A 26,313-nucleotide genomic window follows, 5' to 3' on the forward strand; every position below is an offset into this window, starting at 1 on the left:
TATGTGTTTGATGTGGTACTGGCTGGGCTTGGGCTAAAAAGGGCATGGAGATGTGTTGTCTGTTCTTGGGGTTACATGACAGTGCAAATGGCCAGGGACTGTAGCTGTTCTTAATCACCAAAAAATGAAAGGTAGGGCTTGAGTAGAGTGAGCTTAAATGAATTTGGCTTTGTTCATTCAGTAACTTCATGTGGATTAGAAATATTTAGAATGGCCACACTGTGCTTTCAAAAGAAAGTTGTTTTTCTTCTGGAGGGCTGGCAGAATCCACAAAGCAGTATCCTTGAAGCTAGAAATATTGAGAAGACCATTGGTCAGCAAAACTATACCCAGGGAAAGAACAGTATTTCTGAGATCGTTGTTTTTTGTCAGTTTGTGGCAGAAGTCTCAGCTCATTGGCGAGAGTCTGCAGACTATCACTGTGGAATCACAGAAAGCCAGGAAGGACTAAGCTAAGATGACTCAGCTTGTTAGGAACAGCCCCAAGTGGTTTGCTTCCATCATGCTGTTAATGGCGAGAATGCAGCATTATTCAGCACGGTGGCTGTTGAGAGGTAATTCTAGGTGCCGCTATGATAATGCAACAGACAGAGCTAACTGTCTGCCCTCAAGTCTCTCAGAACCCCAGGACAGACTCCTACTGTGTGCTTGGCATTTTGGTGCAGACACAGATGAACAAATGAGGGATTCTGGCCTTAGGAGGTCAGGGAGTGAAGTTGGACAAAGGCGGGGCTTAGTGCCACATAGAATGTCTTCTCTTGGATTGTAAGCACTCAGTATCTGCATCCAGAACACAGGAATCTGTTTTCGTTTCTTGCCAATTTTACAACATCAGAAATGGAAATGAGAGGCTGAGGCAACAGCTCAGTTAGTAAAGTGCTGCTTAGTAACCACGAGTTCAACTCCCAGCATTTATGTAAACCCAAGCATGGGCACTTGTAACTCAGCACTGGGTGATGGACCAGGGAGGCAGGCAGATCTTTGTAATCCAGCAAGTTCTGACAAACTGCTAAACCCCATATTTAGAAACCGAAGGATTCCAGTTTCAGTGAGAGAACCTGTCTTAACAAAATAATAATAAGATGAGGAGAAATAGGGGAAGAAAACCAATATAAACCTTTGGCTTCACAAGGTGCCTATAGTCACAATAGTCATATCCGTGTGTGTGTGTGTGTGTGTGTGTGTGTGTGTGTGTGTATGTGTGTGTGCTTTAAATACGTTAAAATTACCACACCCACCCTTCATACCCTTTCTCTTTACTGTCTCTCTTTCTCTCTAAAGTGATGTTAGTTTCATTGGTCCAACGTTAGCTAGTTGGTTTAAATGTGAAACCCTTTGTTCTCTGAATTGCAAACCCATGATCTTTCTGAAAATAGATTTTATTTCTAAGAATAGTTCTGAGGAGTTGTTTGGGGGTGAACATGGGACACACATATGGAAAGACGTAGGATGTGTGTCACTAGGGTTTGTCAGGGCTTCCATATTGGCTTCTCAATTAAAAACAAGTCTCATTTTTCTCCTGAAGTATGGAGTGCAGGATGAGCAGAGACATCTCCTTTAACCCAAATACTACTGAAACACTTTTTATAGAATTCATTTACCATTGGAAAAACTGTTTCTGATGGTTGGGTCTGATCACTGTGTAGGCAACACCTAGATGTGAACACATCTGCCTGGAGAGATTTGACCTCTAGTTTCCTGTACTTAGCAAGTGAAAGCATAATCTTTGGGCTGGGGATGTAGCTCAGTTAGCACAGTACTTGCCCGGCATACACGAAGCCCTGAGTTTTGCCCCTGGATAAAACTAGAGATGCTGTTGCATGTTAGTAATTCCAACACGAGGGAGGTATAGGCAAGAGGATCGAGAGTTCAAGGTCAGCATCAGCTACGGTGGGGTCAAGGTTAACATAGGTTGATGAGACCTTGTCAAAAACCAAAGCAAATTAAACAACTAACCTATAGGATTGTGAATATTTTAGTTGCTTTTATGTCATCTTAGAGCAGCCTGTAGATTTCTGGGTGGAGGGAGCATAGTTCAGCTCTCCAGCCCATTTTTGATATATTCCAATGACTATGGTACAGTCAGCACACATGGACATACATGAGGCTATCAATAAATATGTTACAGGTCAACAAATGTGGCAATTCCATCATCGATAGATAGGGTTAGTAAGAAACCGTGTTCGTGAATAAGCAAATGACTCTCTAGGACCCTGTATGTGATGTAGAGCTGACTTGGGGAAACAAAACAGAAAACCGTGCTTATAAGTCTTTTATTATATGCACAGTCTGTAACTATGCCTATTTTCACCACATCTCTGGCTGTGTGTTTCCTTAAGAGTTACCTATAAGCAAACTATGTATTCATCAACGTGTGACAGGCTGGATCTAATACAGTCAAGAAGGCTTCCAACACATTAAGTGCTCTTGAAGGTAATAAAAAAGGAGGGCTAATTACTTAACTGAAGTGATTATAAGAGAGTTGTTGGACGTCTTGCCTCTCTGGGACTGTGACATCAGCAAAAGTGGCTTACAACAGACAGCTTTGAGAAACAGCAAGGACAAATCTCTTTGAATCAAGTTACTTTATTAAATCCATGGCGTGGGTGGTTCTGTAGTTGACAGAACATGAGGACTGGACTAAACAATGCCTCGAGTGTTGGTGGGTGAAGCAATTTTAAAGTATGTGGCTGGTGTTCACAGTTGGATCCTACGAGATTTTACATTTAATGACTGTACCTTTTCCCATGACCATCTGTCTTTCTCTTTAAGAAGCAATATTCCTTATCAGGCCTGATTTGTGTACATTGATTGCACCATTATACTTGTTAAATATTAAAACATTTTTTCCTCGTGTGAAGTCTAATTAGGCAAAGTGTTCAGTGCAAGCCTGGAATTATCATTCAGAATAATAGCTCAGTCATTACCTGTGACACATAGCTCAGTCTGCTGAATTGTGGACCTTTTGTTCACCCCTAACAAGAGCTCCAGTGCACTGATCTCTCGCTCTTGTTCTCTCTCTGTTCAATCCTCATGATTGAACCCTGGGCTTTGTGCATGATAGCCAAGTGCCACAACACAAGCACAAGGCATCTTTTCATTGTTCATTTACTTTTTTATTGTAATATTTATTATTAATATTTTTTGTGCATGTATGTGTGTTGGGGTATGCATGTGTAAGTGCGCATTTGCGCGTGTGTAGGCAGGTGTGTGCATGTGCCTGTGGAGACCTAAGGTTGATTTCAGGTGTCTTTTTCAATTGTTCTTCACTTTATAATATGCTGAGACAGAGTCTTTTCTGAACCTGGAACTCACCATTTTTGGCTACTTTGGCTAGTCCACTTACTCTAGGAATTTCCTATTTCTGCCTCCCCTTAGCTGGGACTTCAGGCAGCTGCCATATCCACCTGGATTTTACATGGTTTCTGGGGGGCCTAACTTGAGTCCGCTTCCTTGCATATAAAACACTTCGTCTCCTGGGCCGTCTTCCAGTCCATTAATTAATTGATTAATTAGTTAATTAATTAGGCCTTGAAACTGCTATATAGCCAAGGATGACATTGAACTCCTGATCTTCCTGCTTTTCCTCTTGACTGCTGGGCTCATAGACTTGTGTCAACACACCTGGCTCTCATTTCTTATTTAAAATTCAAAAAAATAGCCGTAGTCTTCTGTGAATCTCTGCATATATATATATTCAGGTGCACACATGCGCGTAATATGAAGCTGATTGGTCTGAAGCAGATCGGGCCCAGCTTCTGCCTTGCTATTCTCTCAGAGAAAAGCTTTTAAGTCACAAGTTTCCTGTAATGTCTGGTTATCAGGCTAATAGCTTCCCTCTCAGTGGTCCCAGTGCATGCTGGGGTTTTTTGAAAGTGCCTGTACGCTGTCACCATTACAAACGACAGCAATATTATGTTCCACTTAGGAATTATGGGAATCAGTGTGCATGTCTCTTTAAAGTGAAATTTTATTTCCAGTTGATTTTGAATGTGGTCAGATAAAAATAAAATTTGGCTCCAAAGTAAAATATGAACACGAATCTCAAAGATTTGAAAATTCTACTTCACTAATGGAGACATGAATGCTCGGAGGATGGCGCACTGAGGTCCTCATGAGTGATGGGGATAGAAACAGACCCGGAGCCCTGTATACCTGCACTTTCAGCAGGGAGGTCCTTGGCAAAGGATAATAGGAAGAATCTTTCCACTTCCCAGCCCTTTACTCGGTAGCCTGGGGAGCCTGGAAAGTTCTTGAGGGCAGGATTACTGCCTACAGTCAGCTGAAGACAGGGTCCATATCATTTGAATTTCTCTGGATTTACAGAAGAATTTGCATTTTGTATTGTTAATTGGCAGATTGCTGGGAACCGGAACTCAATGACTCAAAACCCAAGTGCAGCCTTGGAGAGTCTCAGTGTCCTCCAGCCAGTTAAATGAACTGCAACAGCTGTCAGGCAGTGATCCCAGAGAGTGCTGGCCGCATCTGGGCAGTGTCAGGGCTCAGCTGGGAACTGCGCTTCCGTGACAAAAATCTCAGTGTCTTGCTTGATATTTGCAGCCTTCAAGCACACTTACTAGTTCTGCATATCTAACCTGAGATTGAAGAGGATCCACTTGACAACACCTGCCAGTTTATCCAGTTTGATCCAGAAGCACGGGAGCTCTGAGGTGTAATGTGTCTGGGTTACACCAGATACCGTTTACCAACCACGAATCTATTCCTTCGCCACTCTGCCCTGCCACCCTGCTCCCATTCTTTTCTCTGTAAAGCAGGGGAAACAGCAAACATTTATGTTTAGTCTGCTGTGTGCCAGGCGCTGTCTCAATGCTATTGGGGCATAAGTCGTTCCACAGCAACTTCTTCATCATCTCCTCTTTTCAGTGGGGAAACTGAGGCCCAAAGAAGTGTAACGCCTTTTAAGGTGGAGCCAGCCTTTAAATATTGGCGGCTGCTTCTCTTTATCTGCTGATAGGTTCGAGGTGGCTGTGAGGATCAGTGGGATAAGTGAACCCAACGTACTAGCTCTCTTCTTGTCTGTTAGAACAAGGCCGCCGTGGCTTTCCTGACGAAACCCGTGAGACCCTCGGAGGTAGCACTTTCTTCTCTCATATCCAAGCTCTGTAAGGAACTGGATCAGAATCTGAGGGTTGCTCTGGCAATTTTAAAATTACCATAGAATCTAACAGACTGACTCAGGTCCCTGGAGTTGGGGAGACTAGTGGGACCTGCCCAGGACAGGCACATCTGGGGCTGCCAGTCAAGACCCCTGGTCTGCTCACAAGGCTCCCTGCTTTTCCTGGCAGAGTCTAAGGGTCAAGTGTTAAGTTTGCTTCTCCCTCAGGCAATTAAGCGCATTAGCCATGCTAACAGCATTTCCTGTGCCCTGGAGCCGAAAACACTCAGAAGAGCCCTAGAGCACTCCCTGAAGTATTCAGGGATGCTTTTGACCCCTCTTGAACAACTACTTTTCTATTCGCTTCTTCCATTCTGTTGAGTTCGCAGCCCAACTCACAGAACTCAGAAGTGTTTCCAGGTGATTTTGCTGTGGAATTTAGGCATTGTCTTGCATCTGTTATTTTGTTTACTTTTAAATTAATAAATCACAAATCCGTGTGTGTAACATGCACATTATGTAACATGCACATTAAGTTACAATAATAAAGTCAACGTTCCCGAGCATCCAGAACATTCTCTCTCAAGCCCTGGCTGGGCATGTGCTTCTGGCCACATGTCCGTCCTTCCTCTTATTTCTCCACTACAAGGGCAGCAGGTCTCTCCATACTGTAAACTGCTTGCCGGGCTTTCTTTAGCGCTCTACCACAGATGTACACCATGTTGTTTCTGAGACAGGCCACTGAAGTGTAACTAACACCTTAAGAAGACCAGTGAGAAGTTACTAAAATAAGTTGTGAGAAAGGCAGAAATGGAGACTTTTCAGAGGGAAGAGTGAACCCCAGCTTCAGAGTCCAGGAAAAGCTATCCTCCAGGTTCTGAGGGCATGAGAAGCAGCAAGGTAGGATTTGTACCGGAATTTGTGTGAAGAAGCCTGGGCTATGAAGCCCTGCTGGTCTGTCTCACTAAAGAAGCTGTTTGAGGAAGCCCTCTGGACACGTGCTCAGGCCAGGAGCCAGAGGTGCTCTGTGGGTGGAGAAAAGGCACGGCCGGGAAGCATTGGGCTTCTGTATGTTCTCTCTCTCTCCCTCTCTCTCTCTCTCTCTCTCTCCCTCTCCCTCTCTCTCTCTCTCTCTCTCTCTCTCTCTCTCTCTCTCTCTCTCACACACACACGCACACACACACACACATTCTCTCTCTCTCATTGTGTGTGCACATCTCTCTCTCTCTCTCTCTCTGTGCATCTCTCTCTCTCTCTGTGTGTGTGCATCTCTCTCTCTCTCTCTCACACACACACACACACACACACACATTCTCTCTCTCTTTGTGTGTGCACATCTCTGTGTGTGTGTGTGTGTGCATCTCTCTCTCTCTCTCTGTGTGTGTGTGTGTGTGTGTGTGTGTGTGTGTGTGCGTGCTCACGTGCGTGGTTCCACACTTCCTGGAACCAGACCTGGCTTGTACGGTGATAGAGAAGCCCTGGAACTATCACCTCTGCCCAGGGGCTCCGTGTGAAAAGGGCAGAGAAGTAAATTTCAAGACAGGGGGAGGTGGGATGTGCAATGAGAAAAGTCGACTCCCAGGACTGTAGGTCAGAGGCACTCAGTGAGGAGTCCACCCACCAAAACCCTACAGAAGTACCCACAGGAAAGAGAGAAACTTGGTTTAAATATGCGCTGGTTTAGAGACTGAAGGCTTTAGCAGTAGGGAGGAGGATTAAGTCTGCCTTCCTATCGAAGCAGGAATAGTGTAAAATCAAAATTCATTTCCCTCCTATATAGAAGTAGTAACCGAGTAATTCAGGAACAGAACTTTTTCAGACAGGTCCCAGGAACACACCCACATCCTGTGTGAGCAACACTCGAGGAAGCTGCTAAGGTCACATCCCACTCCAGGCACAGAGGAAAGAAGAACGGGGGTGGGGGAGCAGAGGGGTTGGGAGGAAGGGTCTTCCTTTCAAGGAGGCCTTTAGATTACCCTACCCAGTGTCTTTGCTTATACCTCATTCCCATTCCCCGGCGTTCAGTCACATGACCACTGTAACGAAGCCTGAGCCCAACTGAACGCTGTGATTCTTGTGTAAAATACCAGAGGTGGTCTGGAACCTCTTTCATTCCATTTTAATGACACTGTCAAGAGGTCTTTCTCCACACCTGGAGGGCCCAGTGCGACAACTGCGGAATGGGGATGGAGGGAGGAGGATGCAATGGCTGGCCTGTATAGAGCCGGCCGGGCCAGGAGCGGGACCTGAAGCTTTCTGGTCGTGATCGTCTTTGAAGTTCAGTCTACACACTCAGCTTTCTGTTTGCTGTATTTGGTGACACAGCAACCTCAGCGGCTTCCTATGACCTCCCAGCGGCTGGAGAATGTCGCTGCCTCCTAAAGCTTCCCTTGCTTATCAAGGAGGCAGGCCTTGATACTGCCAGTAGTATTTGAACTTTCTAACTCAGCACACTGCTACCGTGCAATTTTAACAGTTAATTTTAGTAAGTATCCTTTAAAAATAGCCTGACAATAACCGTACGAGATTTACACTTTTGTTAGTTATCTCAAGCAGTGTCTGCTGAAGTCGGGGCTCACAGGGGTATTTACTTACATTGAGGGGGTGGACTAGATCCAGTTTCTCCTCTCCTTCCCCCTCGATTCCCTCCCCTTCTGTTTCTTTTCCCTCAGTTCCTTCTGTTATTGTAGTTTCCACAAGCCAAATGTTTTAGTCTCCATCTCTTTAGTTTATTTTGCAGAATCTTTCCCACATGTTTTTGATGCTGATAAAATTAATTTTTAACCAGGATCACCTCCAGTCCCCAGCCTCCTTTTCTTTTCTTCGTAAGACAGAGTTTTGCCACACAGCCCAATTCACCTGGAATTTGCTATGAGAACCAGGCTCGAGTTGAACTGGCTGGCAGTAGTCCTCCTGTCTCGCAATCGCTGGGATCACACTTGTGAGCCGTCACATTTGACCTCACCCTGGTGCCTCTTCCTAAAAACCAATACGGAATATTAAAAAAATACAATCCCTAACTGTTTATCACTTAACAGTGTTTTTTTGTCTTACAAAATTTACATATTGGGGCTATTGTATTTTATAGTGAACATTCATACATATCTGCTACATTTGTGTGTGTGTGTGTGTGTGTGTGTGTGTGTGTGTGTGTGTGCGTGCGCGCATGCACATGTTTTCACTCACTCACCGTTCTTACATTTCAGATATTCTGGGACATTTACACTTCTGATCTATTATCTCAAGGTTCTCATATTGAGAGTCTGTTAGCAGCGAGCAAGCTATGATTTGAATGTGAACTGCCCCCACAGGCTTGTGATTTGGGTCGCAGCTGTTTTATGATATTTGGCCTGGTCGGCAGCAGTGGTTTATTGGGGGTGAGCTTTGAGGCTTCTAACCATCTCCTACTTCTGACCTGCGTTATCAGCTTCCTGACCCACCCACCGGTCCATGAGAAGGGGCAACTCTAAGCTCCTGTCTCTGCGGAGCCAGCTACTTCTCCATGCCTTTCCTTCAGGATGGACTAAATATTCCCTAGAACTAGGCACCAAAGAAGCTCTCCCCTTTAAGTTACATACGTGTGGGTTCTTCTAATGTGGCCCTTCCCCTTCTGTCCTTCTGCCACACTGTAGCTCAGCCAACAAGGTGCCCGCCAGAGTCTTGAATTTTCAGCCTCCCAAACCATAAGTTAGATGACTGTCTTTCCTTCACAACTGCCCAGCCTCGGTTTCTTTGTTATAGCAGCAGAAAACTGCATTATGACTTTCAAATGTCCTTCAGAGCAAAATCTTTGCTATTTGGAGTGGCACTGGGTCAATGGCAGGCATCGCTCTTGGAAGGAGCTCTCTAGGCATTGAGGGAGGTTGTCTTCTCACTTTTATATCCAGAGCCATAGTTGAACTATGCAATATTCTACTTTTTACACTTAAGCTGTATTTTCCTAGTTCTTAACAGTGCTTCTCTGGGGAAGGGTTCTATGCATGGGGTCCCTTTGGCAGCCTGTAGACCCAGTGTGTGAGAAAGGTATTGTCTCCTGTCTCCTATACCCGGCTCACTAAAGAGATATTTGGGCTCTAAGAGGGGCACACGCCCCAGTAGCTAACCCAATTCTAATATCTCATTGGACTCTTGCCTTCCTATTGTTTGGGGCTCTGAAGATCTTCCTATTTTTCCTGTAATAATGCCAAATTTAGATATTCATTATTATCATATATAGAATGTGTGTGTGTGTGTGTGTGTGTGTGTGTGTGTGTGTGTGTGTGTGTTTTGAAACTTCAGTAACTCCGTATTTTGTACAGATCATTTTTGGCTAGCTAGTATGCCAAATCACTGGCAATAAGATTCCGTGCTTCTTACTTTTTCAGATGGCCTTGTGACCTCTCGAGCATTGAGTCAAAAGGAACCCTCATTGAGAGAGGGTCGTTTGCTTTATCTGAGCAAAGAATTATTCAGAGTCAGTCATCATCCTGGATCAGTGGCAGTTCAGAGAGCTCCACCCAGCAATGCTCAAAGCAAGAGAGAGGTGATGTTCAGGAAGAGCTTAGGTGGTTATAGCTCAGGGTGTCTGATTGTTTGGTTATCTGTAAATGGCTTAAGCTCAGGAGCCATGAGTTCCTGGGACCCAGCTATGTGCTGTTGAATCACCCGTAAGTTGGGCTGCAGGTTGTTTCAACAGGAAGTTGCCATGGCAGCACAGTGACTCACAGTGTGGGGATAGTTTTAGGCCGGATTTCATTTAGTTTAACAGTTGGTACCAAGGTGAGGCTTTCCTGTGTGGGGCAGGGCCTGCAACTTTTGATACTTTTCATCTCTTTCTGATAGGGAAAACTGTTTGATATAGAAATTAATGTTGATACTGAATTAGAAAGGACACTGGAGGCTGGATTTCAGGTGGTCATAATCCTGAAGTCCCAGGCTATCGCCTGAGCGTGAGGTCCCAGAAGCAATTGCAGGGCTGGGCATATGGACCCTGGTCCCTGGTGTCCCAGTGGAAGGGACTGTAGGTACTATTTAGAGACATCCAGGCCTCCTGCATGGCTTGCATGTGCCCTTCAGATTTGGGGCATGCACAAGGTTCTGTTGCAGGGAATGTTAGAGTGATAGCTGAGGTTCCTCCCCAGGAACTTCCGGGTGCATTAAAATAAATTGAAACTGATGGTCATTAGTGACAACAAATACAGCTCAGGGCTTGCTCACAGGAATGAAGCACTGGGTAGAATTCTCGCGTCAGATTGTATTGTTGCTGAAGGTCAGCGTGCATGCAGGTGCATAAAATGGCATGCATAATTTAGCACAGGATGCTTCTCTGTCAGCAGAAGGATGTAGGCTGTTCAGCACACACAGTACATTGCGCAGCACCATTGTTACCCTTTGATTAAAATTCTGTCTTAGGGACTGTGGGAGGAGGTTAGCGATCATCCATATTGGCATCCAGCTCCACGTGTCATACAGCTGCTGCCTCCGAACTGAGAACTGGAGACAATGGGGTTTGATTTGGTAGTTATCCTCGAGACGGAATTGATTTATTCTTTCTAGTGGAAAGCACACGGTTTTGAAGTGGGCAATAATGGGGACTCTTTTATACTTAAACAGAATTTCACATGGACAATGGGTGGCATGTGGGCCAGAGATGTGGCCATAGAGTGGAAACAGACTGCAGGGAGCATGCGCCAAATGGCAAAGGTGCTTGGGTAAATTCTGGGCTAAAAGTATACAGATAGGAGTATATGTATCTGTATCTCACACTCACTGATGTCTGTCATGAAAGCATTTCAGAGCCGAAGTACAAAACTCTGAGTTGAAAGAATAGTTGAGCGTTCACTTGTTTACCCCAAATTTCTATTCTTTATCCAATTAACTGCTGATGCTCACAACCCTTCCCTTCTCAGCCCTGCTGGAGTGGTCTCCAACAGCAGAAGAATGAGGTATCTTGGGAACAGAACAATTTGAAAGGATAACCATCACATCGCCTAATTTCCTTTTTTTCCTCCTGATACAGTGTTTCTCTGTAGCTTTGGAGCCTGTCCTGGAACTAGCTCTTGTAGATCAGGCTGGCCTCGAACTCACAGAGATCCGTCTGCCTCTGCCTCTGCCTCCCGAGTGCTGGGATTAAAGTGTGCGCCACCACCGCCCAGCTCCTAGTTTACATTTTATCTGCCTCTTTTCCAAAATGTATTTGTGATGGCTACTTATTTTACTTTAAAAATGGATGAATTGATAATAGCAATTTTTTATCAAAGTTATAGGATAGTGCATTAGTGAATATTTCATTGTGTGTGTATACACGCATGGGTGTATGTATATGCATTTTAAGATCAGAGGACAGCCTTGATGTTTGAGACAACATCTCTCGTTAACCTGGAGCTCACTCCACAGGCAAAGCTAACCGGCCAGCGAAACCTGTGACATTGTTTACAGTCATTAGATTATGCTCCCATATGATCACTATTGTCAAACATAAAGTTTGTGCATTTTTTGGTCCTCCTTTCTAGGCTTATTGTAAAGTTATGAACTTTAATACTATTTGACCTGGTTGTTCTTTTAACATATCACACACACAAACACACCATTGATATACACTCCCATGCATGCACACATGCACACTCTCACACACTTGCACACTCTCACACAAATACACACATGCCCACTCCCACACATTACCCACCCCGCATCACACACATGCACATGTACACACACACACACACACACACACACACACACGCACGCACGCACGCACATACACACACACGCACACACACATCAAGCTGCTGCTATGGGACAAGTCCTTGTTGGTGCAGGAAAGAAGTCTCATGGAGGCACAACTGCTTTTTAAATTTCCAGACACTGGAGAAGACTTAATATCAAGTGAAAGGTCAATCACTAGCGAGTCAGAGTTTGTTTGCATGTTCTCGTTTCCAAGAGATGGGTTTTGAATCCAGCACTGGTTCTGGGCTGTGCTTTACGGCCGCTGATAAATGACGTTCACCATAGCTGACAGTTATTGATTTTAAATAGATGTATTTTGTTGCAGGAATCCCGTTAAGAACTCTACACCCTTGCAGATAACAGGAAATTAAAAGCAGTGTTTTCAAGTGCAGGTTTTGGTTGTTAGGAAGCATCCATCAAAGGCGGCTTGAGGACGACAATTAGCAATTACACTAGTCATCTGCGGCGGCCGAAGCAGCCGTAGCGTCTCCGCACGAACCGGGTCAGCACAGTGAGTGGATTACTTCAGGGCTCACTCACAGTACTTGATTCTTTTAAGCCAGAAAACTTAGAACTGACTGTCGGAAAGCATCTGGTGAACATGCACAGTTCCAGAAGCAGTCTTGTTCCCTATGTACTGCCCTCACATTACGGCGATCAAAACCCCTTCTACCATAACTAAGATGCAGGATGGAGTTTGATAGAGCCTGACTGCTCAGTTATTTTTTGATTTTAATTTGTTTTCTAGATGTATCATTTTGTGGTCTTGGGGAGTCACCTTAAGGCCTTGTGCATGCTAGGCAAAGTCTATATCAGATATATATCCCTGGCTGGCTGAGCTCTTAATAGAAAATTACAGATACGAACAGGAAAATACTGATAGTTGCTATGACTCAGAGGTTAAAAGCACTGGCTGCTCTTCCAGAAGTCCTGAGTTCAATTCCTGGCAACCACGTGGTGGCTCACAACCATCTGTAATGAGATCTGATACCCTCTTCTGTTATGCAGGTACACATGAAGGCACTGTGTGCATAATAAATACATCTTTAAAAAAGAAGTAAAGTTTAAGCAGAAACTTTAAACATTTTTATTTTAATAAAATACATCTAGCATGTTTTTAAAAGCCCAAATAAAGCAAATTTATTAACAAATAAAATCATGTTTGAAACAAAACAAACTCACCCATATTTTCAAATGAAAGAATTTTTTAACTTCATTTTTTGCATGTTTTGCCTGAATGTATGTCTATAGATATACAATACCTTCTGAATACAATACAATACAATGCAATACAATACAATACAATACAGTCCTCTGACAAAGTCAGAGGAGGGCATTGGATCACTGGAACTGAAATTACAGATGCTTGTGAGGCACCCAGGGAGTGCTTAGAATCGAACCCAGGTCCTCTGGAAGAGCACCAGTGTTCAGATGACTGCTGAGCTGCCTCTTAGCTCCTCACTCACTTGTTTTTAAAGGGCTGTGACCACGCTCACAGGGGATCCTCTCTACACCCCTGTGGAGGAGACCTATCTCATCAGCGTTAGTTCTCCATTCCCCCAATGCCTCCAGTCATTCTTGTCTCGGCTCCCTGGACATTTACCAGCCGTCCTGGTGACAGAGAAAGCAGGGCTGGTGAAAGCTAGCAGTCAGTCTGGGGAGCAATGGCTGGGGGAAGCTTGGCCTGCAGGTTGCATTCTGATTTGCAAGATTTCTGCTTGACGGGACACAGGAGAATTATGTCAGCGTTACTGGCCGATTAAACCCCTGGGCAGTGTTAAAGCACACTTGGCTCTAGGAAGACAGTCTGGGACCATTTGGGACCATTTTGTTCCAGTCCTTGGGTCTGTGCTGTTTGGTTCACTGGGAGCCATCCATGACTTAGCGTGAATGAACAGACAGCACCGTGCTGAGCACAGTGACCTACTTATTCCTGCCTGGGAGCTCACCATAGACATTTTACTTGTTTGGCTTATCTTTGAGTTGGCTATATTTAAAAGTCCATTCCAAATCGTAACCTGCTTAGATATTACGACTCTGATCTTAGCACACACAGGTTTAACCCCGCAGAATGTTTCCAGTAACCAGTGTGAGCGGTTTCTTTCTTGGTAGCTTGGCTGGATGTGCAGGTGTGCGAATTCCCTTAGCAGCTGCGTTTTTTTTTTTTTTCAGGTTTGAATGGCATGGGGATCATGTGACCTAACTTCCAGGATTTGTTCTGCGCTTGCCACCATTGTCCTTTGGTTGGTTCAGGAAGTTGGGGCTCAGGAAGAGTAGTGATGGTGAGATTTTGAAAAAGGAAGCATGGGGACCGTTAGTGTAGGTTATCTTATTTTATTTTATTTTTTCCTTCTCAAGGAATGTGCTGTCCCTTTTCTGCCCTCTGTGCCATCAGGAGCTATGATGAGGTTACAGGTCTCGCCATTTTGAGTGACTCTGCAGGATTTTTAAGACTTTGATGGCTGATCAGTTTTATGAGCCCTATGGGCAATTTTTCATTTGGACTTTACCTCCCCTGTATGCAGAAGGAGCTACAGGTGACACCACCCCCTCTTCCTGCTTACAACCTGATGTCTCTTGCTTGTCAGCAGGGGACACAGTCCAATACAGTCACCTGTATCTGAGAAGGTGACTGTCTTCTTTGAAGCCTTTTGGTCTGGTGAGAATATTTATTTCATTTTTTTTTTTGCCATGAAAGGGTCTCATTCTTTAAGCCTAGGCTTGCCTTGAACTCATAGTTATCCTCCTGCTGTAGCCTCTCAAGTGCTGGGATTACAGATTAAGTTGGGACGCCAAGCCAAGGATGTTGACGATGCTTCAGCAAGGAATTTCTTTGAGAGTTAGTAGGAAGCAGTAGAACACAGTGTATAATGACAAGAGAAGGAGATAGCACTCACTTTTAGTGTGGGTGCTGAGACAGAGGGATGTACTCAAGTGTCTTAACAATAGCTGTAGCATTTTATGACTTTTAAAGTCTCATTGTTTACCCAACACATTTTTACAACCAGGTTCAAGGGTTAAGCAGAGTTTGCATGTTATGGGAGCTGGTTTGCTGGCTTTCCTTATCTAGACGGAGCTCCTATGTAGATAAAACTGTCCCATGGTTTATGAGGTACATTGTTCAGCTCCAAGGTCACACAGATTTCAGCTTTAAGCAAGTGTGGCCTACTTGCTGTAACATTCTTGTTGGAGGTGCTCTTCAGAAAAGGGAGTAATCCCTGATTTGGTTAGTTTCAATGAAGTTCTTGGCTACCAGTCAAAGAGAAATGCCAACTAGATCTTGAAGCATCCTTCCTTTCCCAGGTCCATTTTCTCTGCCTTCTGTGTCCTGCCTTATATTGATGGAGAGAGGATTTGGGGGAACGAAGAAATGAGGCTTCCTGGACTGATGGAGCTGGTGCTCTGTTGTTAAGGAGCCTGTGACATTCTTCCCGGGACTTGTTACGAGCTGGGGGACTTCAGCTCCAGGTTCTTTTCCAGTAATATCTATAAGGACTCTGTGCCTTTCTCCCCAGAGAGCGATGAGTGACCAGATCAAGCAAGAGAATTGTTTTTATAATGATTCTTTACTAGCAGCTTCAATATCCAGTATATCAATGGGGTTTACAATCTTAATAGTCATGGGGGATTGATAATGGGCAACACACAGGCAATTCAATATCACAATTATTAATCCTAATAAACCTAATACATAAACCAATTCATAACCTTAATTTAACGTATCACTTATTCATAAAATACTTCTTAACCTTAATACAACTTATCCATTACTTATCTATAAAACACTTCTTAACCTTAACTTATCCATTAACATTTCCTAATCTTATCAATTATCTATAAGATATCTCTTAACATTTCACACACTAAACATGTATTAACACATCTATGCTCTTCTCTTAACATCTCATACACACATTAATTAGCATCATACGACCTGGTATTCTTCAGCTTAAAAAGGGCTTTTTGAATCTCTTCAGGCAGGGTGCCTGTCCGCACTGGCACGAGGCTCTATTCTTGACCCCGTAGTCTACGCTAGGGAGATAAGGTTCTGATGTCCTGTTCCAGGCTGGTATTGGGTGTTGGTTCAATCCTTGACCGTGTAGTCTCTGGCCTGGTGTTAGTCTATCTCAAAATGTAGGGCCTTGGGACTCAGCTTTTTGGGTGACCGAGTTTTGGGAGACAAGGCTTTTAGTTCTCTACTCTTGAAGACGAAGCTTTGCTCTTGGGATGGCAAAGCGTTCTGTCTGCTTAGAAGAAGCTTTGCTCTCGGGATAGCAAAGCGTTCAGAAAGGCAGAGTATCTTGTCTGTTCTCGGGAGACAGACCTTCAATATCCACTCTCAGGGAATGAGGCTTTGCATTCGGTATGCAAGGCGTTAAATGTCTGTTTTCGGGATATGAAGCTCTGTACTTGGGAGACAGAGCATTAGATGTTTAGGCAAGACGTTTAATATTTCTGCTTTTCGGGAGGCAGGCTTGGAGGATCTCTCTTTCCACGAGGCCAGATACCTGGGCCATTGTGAGAGGTGAGATAACCGTCCTGCTTCAGCCCCCTCTTTTAAGTCAGTTCGAAACTGCCCTTTGCGTGATCCCTCCGATAACCAGGTGTCCTAGGTTATCAGTATTGACTGGCCACAGAAGGGTGGGGGTCCCTCTTGTGTGGCAAGATTACTTCGTTACCACGGTTGCTGGGTGCAGCCCCTCCACCCCCCATCTGGCACAGCCAGATGGGTGTGGCAGCCTTCAAGCGGGCAAATGTTCTCTTAATATTTCACCTTAGTAATTTTCCATACCACACACAAGAAATGCTTTTACATTACGCCAAGTTGCATTCATTCTTATTCTATAAATTTCCTGCTCTATCTACACTACAGATTCCCCTTTATTTATTCATTCAGAGGAATCTGTTTCCATGCTCATTACAGGACTGTACTCGACCCTTTCTTCTCAGTAACGCAAAGTGTGTGAAGCTAGGACTCCCTTAGCATTCTGCTCGGTGTGGCCGGGAGAGAGGACCAGGAAGGGGGACAGTTCGTTCCTCCCAAAGTCTTCATCCTATGGATTGCCTCCGAAAACCAGATACTGTAGCTTGGAATGGGTTGAGTGAAAGTCTATGATGTGTGTGACAGGGTCTGAGGCTCTCCCAGCTGGATGGAATCTATTTCTAGTCTAGCTGGCCATCCGGTACTTGACATCTCCACAGCAGCCCAGGTTGCCCCCATTTGTTCCTGAACACTCAGGAGTCAGCAAACACACTATTTTATGAGTCAGGCCTTTCTGAGTCTGGGTGGCTTAACACAGAGCCGTTCCGTGTGATTTCCTTTGCTTCCACTTGTTGATCTTAAACTCTGTGGTGGAGAGAACTGAGCAGCAGTGAAATGAGTACGGAGCAGGTAACAGTTCCCTCAAAGGCTCCGTCTGCAAACTTTCAAGCAAATGGCTGAGAAGCAAGCAAGCAAAGGAAGGAAACCAGAGAGTGAGCTCTGAGCTCTGCCTTGTCAGCCCTCCTTGGCTTATCACACCCAATGGCCTTGCTTTTCAAGTCTACCTTTGGATGTCTTTGCCAGAGTGGTAGATTTTGAAGGTCACAGTGTGACAGGCTTATACTGTTGCAGAAATGTCCATGGGATGTCTTGGGAGAGGAAATGAGAGGACATTGTATTCATTGCCTTTGGGAAGTCTATCAACTAAAAACCAAATCAAACCAACCAACCAACCAAAAAACCAAAAGAGAAGTAGCTAGAAGAAAATTACCATTTTCTTTAGTAAGGTTTTTAGGAATGTATTCTGCACCCCAAGGCTCTTTAGCAATCAGGTTGCTTGCTTGGAGGTGATTGTGCTTTTCCTTCCATTCCCTTTCATCTCACCTTGAACGGCCCAAGATTCTCGCTGGTGATCAAGCTACATCGTCCAGGGGTGAGGAAAGGTTGTCTTTCTTTCTTCCCATAGTGCAGTAATACACACCTAAAATTCTGAGAAAGCATTAACATTCAAGAAATGAACTAACAAGCCGCCTTATATGCAGCTTGTGACGTGCCTTTTTAGTGAACAGACAGTACTTCCTTCTACCAAGGCCCAAATCATGGGCCGAACTGAATGAGCAAGCGGCGCCTGAATCAATGAGGGTGTATGTGTGTGTATGTGTGTGCTCGGATTAGAACGAGCCTGTGCAAATAAGATTAAGGGTCAGGCTTACACTCACAGAACCTGAGACAGGATGGAATTCTGACTTTAGTTGCCGCTAGTGTGGGAGGGTAGGGACAACTCTGAATTTGTCAAGAACGTCATTCTGGTGATCGCATCAATAATGCTGTAGCACAAGCCTCTCTAGCCTCGATCCTGACTTAACACTTATTTTTAGGGCCGATCTGAGTGCGTATTCATTTTCCCCCAATAGCTGAAGTATGACTGCAAAACATGAGGCTTCTTTGGAAATAATGTAGAAATTACTACAGGGCTCCCGGCCTGTGAGTTACAATGACTGTTTTCCATAGACACGTCTTTTCGTCCCCGTGACCAGTCGGTGGGACAGGTGCTGCCTTTGGCTCAGTTTTTACCCTTGGGAAAGCCGAGGTGATGAATGGTTAAATCTCACCCAGGTGGTGGGCTGGAAAGTGCTGGAGCAGAGATTTGAAAACCAGTGTTTGATTCCTAGGGTGGGCTCTTAATCAACATGTGGCAACCCCTCTCAGAGCATGTCTAGCAGGTCAACAGACACCCCTGAATGGCCTCTTCTCTTCTGTCAGGGCAAAGCCAGGGTGTGACAGCAAAGGGATTCTAGACACTTTCAGTGGTTCAGGATGTAGCCATGAACTCCCTTCTATTGCGGTTACAGAGCGGGCGAGGTGAACGAGGTGTCCTAGGAGTGCAGGGTGGGCAAGGATGGGCAGGGGCGGGCAGGGGTGGGCAGGGTGGTGTGCTGCCCAGCTTCAGGAAGCCATGGGGCAGCTCTGAGCAGATTTTACCTAGGAGGAGGGAGAAGGACATAGAGTTGGCTCTTTTTCTCTCAGGCCTCCTGGGTTTATCACACAGTGCTCTCTGTCATCTTCTATGAAAGAGATCTCAGTTTCGCCCACCTTGGTGCAGTGCCATAACTAACCTGCAAGGAAGGATGGAAAAACGATCCAGCCGTGGTGTTTGGGGAAGCAGAGCAAAGTGGGTAACAAGCAGTCTCTACCGTGTGTGAAGAAAGGAGACTATGGTTATCTTGGTAAAAAAATAACCTATTGTCACTTACAAGAAACCTAGAAGAAAATAGGAACTCATAAAGTGAAAGTAAAACTCACACAATTCTACTGATAAGGACTTGAGTTTGACAACTGTCCATGGTCTCCTTCCCCTCAGACACTCAGTTTCTGCCAGGGGAACGATGTTTCTCCACTGCCAGGTGGGGTATAGCAGGATGGAGAAACAGCAGAGATGGGTAGATAAAAGCGTGGGCATAGACAGGTTAGCATTTCAAGAGGGTACCCAGTTTTACGCAGGTGCTGGTAAGGAGACCAGGCAGAGTCCAGCTTCCTGCTTGTGCAGGCTGAGTCTGGAAAGCTGCCCATTGTTAGCCGAAGGATACAAGGTAGAGTTCCACAGACACGTGGTCCTTTCCGCAACCCACCTGAGTCCCTGGAGCAGTCCTGTGGCCCCACTGAAAGGGCATGACACCTAGGCATGCTGCACAGGGGACAGCGCATTTCTGTACACTAAGCCCATATGGCTGCAGTACCTGGAATACCAGACAAGTGCTGTCTCTGTGGCTGGTTTTGAACCCATAGCTCTTTGCGTGTATTTTATAAACACTTATTTATTACATGTCAGTTTTGTGGAGAGCAGAATCCTGGCCTCCCAATGATGACCACATCCTAATTCTCACAATCTTTATTTATTACTTTAGGTACCAAAGAAATCTTTCAAGGTGTGACTAAGTGGGAATGCGGTAATCACAAGACTTCTAAAGAGTCAAAAGACGACAAGAGACGATGAAGTCAGAGAATAGCAGTGCTGCAGGCTGAGAAAAATTCAGCCGTCGCTGGCTTGGGAAAGGGGAGATGAGTCATTGGCCAGAAAGCATAGGCAGCCTCTAGGATCTGGGAAGGGCAAAGGAATGGATGGGTTCCTCTTTCAGCTCTCAGAAGGGAAATCTAGCTCAGATAGGGAAACCCACCTAGTACTTCCGACATCCAGAATTAAAAGATAGTCCATGTTACTTTGTTTGTTTGTTTTTAAGATGCCGAGCAGATGGAAATTAACCCAGGTGTGCTGTTGGATAGTGGCTGTCTTGGATCCCTGGGTGACTCTCGGTCAGGTGACTGGGAAATGTCAAACTAGTGTGGAGGTATATGCAGAAACCCCATTTTAGATCAGGTGTGGTAGTGCTGTGAACTTATAATTCTAGCACCCAGGAGGCCAAGACAGGAGCTTTGTGAGTCCAAAGCAAACCTGTGAAGGCTACACAGTGAAATCCTGCATTAGGCACAAATAGCCAGGAAATTGTACAGTGTTTTTAAATGGGAGATTTGAGCCCTTCCCCCAAGCAAAGAGACAGAATTGTGTTAAGTCCTATTGTTTGAAAAACTGCCTCTTGCTTGTTAAAGATAGACTCTGGTTACAAGAGAAAGTATAGGTTAGAGATCTATTTCAAACTAAATATTTATATTTCCACTTAAATTTGGAGCCAGGACTGTTTATGGCTCCTAATATAGCCATTTGAACTTTCCAGAGTGTTTTTAGAATTTTCCCATGTAAGGTACCATTCAATAATGCAACTGTATCATTAAAATAATTATAAACTTTTCAGAGGAGGCAGCTTTTTCCAAAAAGAAAGTTGCAGTGTATAAGGAGCTAGCTGTGACCTCTGCACTCCTTCATCGGAGCAAGCTTGCTGGCTCACCGTCTTCCCAGCCTTCACGTCTTTCTTTACCCTGGTGGCATTCGTTCAGTGGTGACACTGAATTATATGTCCTGTTCCACTGTCTACTCTCGATGACCTGAGAAATAACAGGCACCAAGTCTTGTGGTTTATGAGTAAATGTGTACGTACACCATTTACAGTGTAATGCTTGTGTTCAGAAAGCATAAAAGCAAGACACCTCTCAGTGAGCCAAGCAATAATGACGCCTTTCCAATGTCCATCCCATTAACAATTTCCCCGTTCTGAACCACTTCTCCATCATTAGCTGTTAAAGGTATTAAACACATATGATGTGTTTTCAGCTCTTTGGAATTATATAAAACCCCCTCCCAATTATCAGGACTTGAAAATAAGGGAAACAAGATTGACCTTGAACTGTGTGTGTGTACATGGGTACACGTTTGTGCATGTGTGCAGGTACATATGTGCATTTGGATCAACCTCTGGTGTTACTCCTGAAGATTTCTCTACCCAGTTTTTGAGACAGTTTGTTTGGGGCTTACACCTTTGTCAGGCTGGCTGGCCAGAAAGCTGTGGATGATCTCTTTTCTCTGCCTTTCCAGTAGTGGGATTGCAAGTGCACAGCACTGTGAACACTTCTCATGTGAGCACTGGGGCTTGAACTCAAGTGTTCCTGCGTGTGTGGCATGTGTTTACTAGCTGAGCTATCTCCCAGTCCTTGATCTTAAATCTTAATTAATTCAGTCAGCCTTTGTATCAGAGTCCAGAACACCTCTCTCTTTAAAGAGGGTTCTATAACATGGACGTGAAAGGAACCCAGTTAACTGGCTAGATAGATATGGACACAGATGGACTTGTATGTAGACGGACACGCACACAGACAGGCATATGTGTAGATTGCCATGCACCTAGAAGAGGTTTGCTCCAAAATAGAGACGAAGAAATCATTCAGTTCTCAGAGGCTGGAATTTTCCATCTAGTTTTTGTCCCCAGAGTAGAAGCCGGTAGTAGATAGGGTCAGCCAATAAAACCCAAATAATCTAGTTGTTTTGAGGAGAAGTGTGAAATGGCTGCACCTACCCTCATTCTTCTTCCCCAAACAATGCCCCGATATTTACTTGGTTTCCCACATTGCAGATCCTGCAAGGAGGAAACTATGCCCCTGTGACATTATTTACCACATAGAAGAGTTGGCGTTCCGGTGGAAGCCAGACTCGAGTCACTGAGTGACACTTTTGAAGTGTGGAGAACACAGGGTCAGTGTTCTGCCTTGTCTCTTGTCTGTGAGAAATCCCTTAGGACCATAGAGTCTGATGCTAGGCAGGAGACCAGATTCTGTCGGGTAGCTATAGATGCCTCTCTGCACGTGTTCCAGCCATCAGCTGTGGCCTGGGCTGGAGAAGTGCTGTCCAAGTGGGGCTGGCCAGCTTTGTAGCCATGGCCCTGCCATCTACTGTCCTGAATGGCTTTTTTTTGTAGACTTGACACTTCAGAGTCATTTGGGAAGTGGGAACCTTAATTGAGAAGACGTCCTTGTCCGACTGGCCTGTGGAGCATTTTCTTGATTAATGATTGATATGGGAGGGCCCAGGTCGCCATGGGTGGTTCCCTCCCTGGGAAGCTGTCCTGAGCCGTATAAGAAAGCAGGCTGAACAAGTCATGACGAGAAAGCCGGTATCAGAGTTTCTCCATGGCTTCTGCCTGGAGTTCTTGCTCTGACGCCCCTCAACGACGGACAGTGAGGCGGAAAGGTAAACTGAGCACACCCTTTCCTCCTCGAGTTGATTTGCTTATGATGTTTAATCGCAGCAATAGAAACCCCAACTGAGACGCTTGCGTTGTTCCGGGCTCTTAAGCTGAACCTTGTCAGGCCCCGTTTCCTTACCTGTGAACAGCATTTCGAAATAGTAAATGTCTAGAGTAAATGTCAGCTGCTATTATTATTTTAATTGACTAAGGGCATCATAAGATATTGCAAGCAGTTAATCAAATAATTGATTTGTTTACCTATATAAAATATCAATTAAGACCTTCTGTATCCCAGGCACTGTGCTGCATCTTCCTGGGAAAAGAATAGTTAACAGGGCAGCAAAACTGCCTAAGGCTGTATTATTTTTGCTGCCTTCTTGGTTTTTATGTTCTTTTCACATCTAATTATGAAATAAGTAGATAAATAAATACTCATTTTAAACCCATTTGAAATGAAAGCAAATTGCCCTCATTGAACTGAACTTAAAGCAAACTCAATTAATCAACTTTAAATTATGGGTAAAAAGATCAATATGGAATTTCTGTCTTTATCTGCATTCAAGAGTGTTACTCTGTCCTTCTCTTCCGGTAGCCAGGGTCTGCAGACCGCTAACTGTAACATTTTAGATCTGCATTTCTTCAACTTACGTGTGTCAGGAAATTTGCTTCTATAGCCATGATGTTTTCTTTTGAAATTAATGTGCCAAGGGATAAATTTAATGCTTCATGGAAATATTGACTTTTTGCAAAATAAATAAGCAAAACTAATTTGCATATATTAATTTATGTCTGAAGTTTATCCCATTAGACAGAAATGTGTTTTCCACGCGCTGCATGACACATCTTGACTATGTGTTATGATAAAAAGATGTGGTTATAGTTTCAGATTTAACCTTTGAGATTACAGACATGAATTCAGTTGACTTATTATAGTCTATTCATTTAAGATAAAAGCATTTTTGGCAGTCATTGATTTTGCAGAGAGAATGATGGTTTCCATACATACTGACCGAAGTCTATGGATCAGGATAGGCACAAGGCTTCAGATTCTGGAGGGAACTCATGTGTGAACTGCATGTCTTCAGGGCATGGTCTCAGGGGTGTTATTTCCAGGGAAGACCAAGAAACCTTTGAAGAAAGGCTGCGGACCAGCATAGCCGGCCCTGAGTCTGTCACATGTGTTCACATCTTTGAAGGGGAAGGAAGAGTTGACAGCCTGACACTTTGGGGGCCTGGCCTGGTGAAAGCAACCCAGGCCCTCCAAAGACATAATGTGGACTCATATGGGTTCTGGCGGCAGGGGCATTTTGCTTTGAAGTTTGTGTGGTTTCAGCAGAACGTGAGTTCGGCTCCTCCTTTTAAGTGACTGGTGAGCAGGGCCTTGGAGTCCGAGAGGAAAAGAGGCCAGCATGCAGCCAGCAGCAGGCTTTGGAAGATTGGTCAGCAAGCAAGGCCTAAGGCGGACTGTGAGAAGCTATAATTCTCACTTTATAGTTATGGTACTGGGAAGTCAGAGTACTGAAGGAGGGGCAGATTTATTTTAACGTCTGAAGACGCCAGGGGTCAGCCTGGTCAAAAGGCAAAAATGGCCGGCATGCTGATTTTAAACAAAGCAACGGATTTTTTTTTTTTTTTTTTTTTTTTTGCTCCTGATTTTATTTCCCTGCTCCCTGAATTCCTCGTTGCCTGAGCTGTTGAAGGAGTATAATCCCTGTGTCTAGTGATGCCCTCTCCCCAGCTTTCCCATCCTTTGGTTCAGGACACAAAGGCTTATCTAATGAGTATCCTGGGGTTTGAGGCTCCTTCCTTTCTGATGCGTGCACTTAGACGATCTGACTGTCTCTAACTTCCCAACTCCAGGAAGAACTGAGCGCTCGACGACAAGCAGGCACCAGCTGCCAGCTAGGATAGACAGGGGCCTAGTGCCCCTGCTTATTTGTGGTTTTCTAATGTGCTCTCTAAATATACCTCATAATAAAAACAGGCCATAATGATCTATTTCTTACGAGAGGAAGATATGGCAAATATCCCCACATTGCTCTTGAGTGCCAGCATTGAATGGACAACCCAATGTGGGGAGGGGGTCTTTTATAGGGTGGCAAGCAGAGTGGGAAGAGGCTGGCGACATTGTTTGATTGATGTATGTGATGACCCACATTTCCCATGTTGGCCTGTTGTGGACTAGAAAAACTGCTTTGAAGTACTGTATGCTTTCTTGGCTTTGCAGGTCCTCTGAGTAGCCATTCTAGGACATGAAGTTTGGGGTCTGAGGTCTGGATGGAGGTCCCTTCTCACAGCTAGCTGCTTTTCTCATCAAAACAGGACCATTCAGGACAGGGCCCAGGCCCAGAACCCGAATCAAAGGTTTGATTGAATGCTTTAAACTTGGTACTCAAACCCTGCTGTGTGAGGCTGCTCTGCCTGTAGTCCCTTGAGGCATCAGCCAGCAGCACCAGCATCCCTTAGGGAGAAAGTGGGGGGGGAAGCCTCCAAGAACACATGTGTGTGACATTCTTCAAAAGGAAGGGAGAGAGAATCACAATGAAACAATCCCATGCCCACACCTGGCCCAGCTGCTCTCTCCAGCGCCATGCCAAGAATGATGGTAACGGCTCGACCGTCCTCCCTAAGATGTGCAGTTTGTACAGCACCCCCCGCAGAGATTTATCCTCGGAGACTGCACAGTGTCCCTCCAGGTGGGGCAGATGTGGTATTTTAGTGCCAAGTGGCCCAATTTAAACGCTTTTAACTCCACATCAGTGCTTCCTCTTCTAGTCCCCCTTGATCACCCCAGTTATGGCTCACACACCTGTCACGTTACATTTAGAATTATGAAAATCACTCTTGAGCTTTTTTATCTCCCTTCATAAATGACGGCTGCTATAGGCTTGGATCACATATTTATCGTGGTCCTTAGTAAACCCAGACCCCCATCATGGCTAGGGATGGACACCAGTCGTGTACAACGCTAAATTCTAAATGCTTGGTGGAAATCACTGACTCTTTCTGCCCCTGACTGTGGGCGATACTGGGTGGTGGCCTGGCACCAGTGAAGCAGCTGTTCAACACCATCAGGTTCCCAGCGTCCTTTGTTTGTTTGCTCTGCCTTCTATGACATCCCCAGGCTTAAAATGTGACCCTTGTCCTCCTGTCCTTACGTCCACCTCCCAGGTAGTGAGAAGGGAAACCATGAAGCAAGTAGGCGTAGACCAGTGCCTGTGTTCTTATCACAGGATCCGTATCCTTTATCCAACATATGGAAGAGCAGAAATAGTTCAGGTTTAGTTTGTTTTAGACTTTGGAATAGTTGCATATTTTGATCATTTAAGAAATACCTTTGTATTTGCATTTGTCCTGTGTGCACATGGTATGTGTGTGTGTATCTATTTGTTTATGTATGTGTGTATGTGTGTGTGTGTGTGTGTGTGTGTGTGAAGACCGCAGGTTGCTGTTGAGTGTCTTCAACTATCTTTTAACCTTATTTCTTAAAAATTGCTTTTATTATGTAAATGCATGCAGTGTGTGTGTGTGTGTGTGTGTGTGTAAGTCAGCAGATAGCTTGTGGGAGTTGGATCTCTCTTTCCATCATGTGGGTCCTGGGGATCAGATTGTCTGACTCGGCAGCATCTTTAACCACTAAGCCATCTTGTCAGTCCTCCATCTTGTCCTTTGAGACAGGGCTTCTAACCAGAGTTTACTAATGGACTAGGTTGCCTGGGCAGTGACCTCTGTGTCGAGAATCCACCTTTGTTCTATAGCGCCCAGGTGGTAGAAGTGTGCAACCATACCTAGCTTTTATGGGGGTACCGGATATCTGAATTGAGGATCTCACGTTTGTGAGTCAGGCACCTGACCAACTGAGCCATCTACTCACCCAG

General features: G+C 44.8%; 1 protein-coding gene across 11 annotated transcripts in view; it reads left to right on the plus strand.

Annotated features, from left to right (window-relative positions):
• Csgalnact1 (chondroitin sulfate N-acetylgalactosaminyltransferase 1) overlaps nucleotides 1-26,313 on the plus strand; it is a 316,687-nt gene that overhangs the window by 9,414 nt on the left and 280,960 nt on the right. For 3 of the 11 annotated variants that reach the window (XM_087901156.1, XM_087901158.1, XM_087901162.1), the window contains exon 1: nucleotides 22,291-22,437. The exons of 4 other annotated variants lie outside the window; for them this stretch is intronic. The gene's annotated coding sequence lies outside the window, so the exon portion shown is untranslated. Of the gene's footprint in view, nucleotides 1-22,285; nucleotides 22,438-26,313 lie in introns of those variants that run through there. 4 more of the 11 variants (XM_087901157.1, XM_087901161.1, XM_048442767.3 and 1 more) reach the window with 3 other exon arrangements.

The sequence above is a fragment of the Myodes glareolus genome, chromosome 23 (assembly GCF_982192425.1).
Source record: "Myodes glareolus chromosome 23, mMyoGla1.1, whole genome shotgun sequence".
Taxonomy (NCBI): Eukaryota; Metazoa; Chordata; class Mammalia; order Rodentia; family Cricetidae; genus Myodes; species Myodes glareolus.